The sequence below is a fragment of the Sturnira hondurensis genome, unplaced genomic scaffold (assembly GCF_014824575.4).
Source record: "Sturnira hondurensis isolate 20B ecotype Veracruz unplaced genomic scaffold, ASM1482457v3 Scaffold0010600, whole genome shotgun sequence".
Taxonomy (NCBI): domain Eukaryota; kingdom Metazoa; phylum Chordata; class Mammalia; order Chiroptera; family Phyllostomidae; genus Sturnira; species Sturnira hondurensis.
In genome coordinates, this window is record NW_028083231.1 from 1,569,984 (window position 1) to 1,573,076 (window position 3,093).

A 3,093-nucleotide genomic window follows, 5' to 3' on the forward strand; every position below is an offset into this window, starting at 1 on the left:
CTATTCTTCATACCTTCTACTGTGTTCTTCAGTTCAGAAATTGTATTCTTCATTTCCTCTTGGCCTTTACTAAGGGTTTCCATTTCCTTTTTCATGTTGGTGTAGTTTGCAGAGAGCTCACTGTAGCTCCCCTGTAGTTTCTGGTAGCTCATTGTAAGCTCTTTGAATTTCCTGATAACCAGTGCTTTGAATTCAATATCTGATAGTTGGCTTGCCTCTATTTCATCTAACGTTCTTTCTGAGACTTCCTCCTTTTCTTTCATTTGGGGATTGTTTCTTTGTCTTCCCATTGTTTGTGTTGCTCTTCTTGTTGGCTTCAGCTTCTTAAAGTGATCTGTTCTGGGTTCCTGGGTTTATGGTGTGAACTTCTGTGGTAAGATGCCTGTGAGATTCAGTGGTGCAGTCTCCTGCAGGTATTTTGGTGTTCTCCACTTCCACCTACTCCTCTTGTTGGCTTCCAGCTGGTCAAACCTTTTCTTCTGGTCTCCCTATCTGCAGCATCCTGAGGGGCTATTAGTGTGGCCTTTCTCTCCTCTCGGTGAACTTAGCTGGTCTCACCAGTGCCCTCCCAAGATCCACAATGGCGCCGCTCTCCCGTGCCCGGCTGAGAGCAGGTTTTTCCCCAGGCTTCCCAGCTCTGCCCTGGCATAAGGGCACGCACTCCCAGCCAGGCTTTCCTGGTCTTGCAGGCTTGGGCTTGGACCTTTCCCAGTGCTGTATCTGCACACACTGGGCAACTCACAATTCTTCCAAGCTGGCAACCACGGCCTGACTCCCGGTGCTTCTCAGTCTGAGCCCAGCTGGGTAGGGATGGATCTGGCGATTGGCGCTTCCCCAGGGGCCCTGTCAGTCGAGCGCAGAGCCCCGAGGCTGTGTGAGCGCCGGCTGGATTCCCAGGCTGGTGTCCCCGGGTATGGGGAATGTGCACCACCGGGAATGCACGACACTGGGAATGCACACCACCGAGAATGCACGGGACTCCCAATCCTCCAAGCCGGCAACTACAGCCTGCCTTCCGGTGCTTCTCAGCCTGTGCCCGGCTGGGCAGGGAGGGAGCTGGTGACTGGTGCTCTTCCAGGGGCACTGACAGTATCCCGAAGTTCCCGGAGACTGTGGGAGCCCTGGCTCAGGCTACTGGGAATGCCGGGGCCCCTCAGTTCCCCAAACTGGCAAACACAGCCTGACTCCAGGGGTTATCAGGGCTCTCCGGTATGCTTCCCAATGCCCACTCCTCTCTCTGCCACTACAGGCAGACCGATCTCTCCTGGTGTTTTCCAATCTGCACCCTGCTGGTTAGAGAGGATGCCGGTGACTAGTTCTCTCATAGGGTTGTCGTTGTTGCCCTCCCTCGGCTCTCAGAGATCAGGGAGGCCCTGCCAGGGCCCTGACGCTGCCTGCCTGGCGAAGGGCCCGAAGCCTCTGTGCTGTTCCCTCTACCTTGCTGATCTGAGGTCCGTCTCCTCTCCTCAACCTCTGGTCATTCAGTGTCCGATATACTCTCTGGGGTCCTGCCGTCCCATATGTTGGGTCCCTGTTGGGTGTTCGCTGTGCTCCTCTGCAGAGCAGCCTGTTTTTTCTCCGGCGCATGAAGGGAAGCGAAATCCTTTGTCCTACTCCACGGTCATCTTCCTACTCTCTCGAAAATTTTCAAAAAAGATCCCTTGGATACAAAATCTGATCCAAGTGGCTCAAAATTAATTCTATGATATATTTTTCTAAAGTCATATTATTTTGGAACTCTATATTTTTTAATATATTTTTGATATTTTATTTATTTATTTTAGAAAGGGGAAGGGAAGGAGAGTGAGAGAGAAACATTAATGTGTGGTTGCCTCTCATATGTCCCCTACTGGGGACCTGGCCTGCAACCGAGGCATGTGCCCTGACTGGGAATTGAACTAGCAACCCTTTGCTTCACAAGCCTGTGCTCAATCCATGGAGCTACGCCAGCCAGGGCTGAATTTTTTTTTAATGGCAAAAAAATACCACTGAGTTGAACTTTTTTATTTTGATAATGTACAGAGAGAATATTAACAGTCCACTTTTTATGAATTCTAAACACCACCAGCAATTTTCCATAAGATGATGTTGTCTTTCACAGACCAGTGTCTGATCTGGAAAAGTCCAACCCACCTTCTTCTCTATCCATCGAATTAATTTGTCTTCTCAGAAGTCTTGTTGGATGTTTTCTTTGTTTGCCTCTCCATGTTGCTGCTTCATTTAACAGACTTCATTTTCTAACTGCATAATAGTCCTTTCAATCTCATAATTCTTACTGACCAGGGATAACCAGTTTGACTCCATTTCTCTTAATTTAGATCAGCTGTGAGTTGCATGTTCTTTTTGCTACCAGTTTAAACATTGAATATGTTTCCTTAACTTTTGGAGTTCTTTCTGTGTATGTTCAATCATATAAACTAGATTTTCATTATGTACTTTCTAGGCATTGCACCCGTGCTGCGACCTTAGTTCCAGATTCTCAATCCAAACTGCTTGATGCTCCAAGTGGGCCATGGAATTGTTCACACACTTTTGCCATGCAGTGATGTCATTTTTCTGACCCAAAGAAGGGGAGGGAAATTCATATCATTTCATACTGAGCAATTCAAGTGGTTTTAAGGCAGCCAGTCTTTCAAATTCATTTCTCATTATGTTGGTTTAAAAATCAGTATAGTCTGGTGCTGTCAGGTAGGTCAGGTAGTTCTTAGTAGGTCCGTATCTGTGAGTTTCCTTCTCCACCAGCACTGCAACTGCTTCCTGCACACCAGGCACTTCATAACCTTGGTCAAAATACAGCAGCGCATCCACCACAACCTCACCAGCCACCAGCCCAGTGCCTGCCATGCTTCAGTTCTCCTGAGTTTTCTGGCTCTCCTTTGCCCATTTTTATTTTTTTATTTTTATTTTTAATATATTTTATTGATTACACCATTACAGTTGTTCTATTCCCCCCTTCATTCCCCTCCACCCGCATACTCCCTCCCCCACCATTCTCCCCCCTTAGTTTATAACCACGTGTCTCAAGTTCTTTAGATTCTATATTTCCCCCACTATTCTCGCCCTCCCCCTATCTATTTTCTACCTCCCTACTTT

At 47.5% G+C, this 3,093-nt stretch overlaps 1 pseudogene; it reads right to left on the reverse strand.

Moving 5' to 3' along the window:
• Positions 1 to 2,156: 2,156 nt before the first annotated feature.
• Positions 2,157 to 2,844, reverse strand: LOC118996028 (pre-mRNA-splicing factor SPF27-like; annotated as a pseudogene).
• Positions 2,845 to 3,093: the final 249 nt, after the last annotated feature.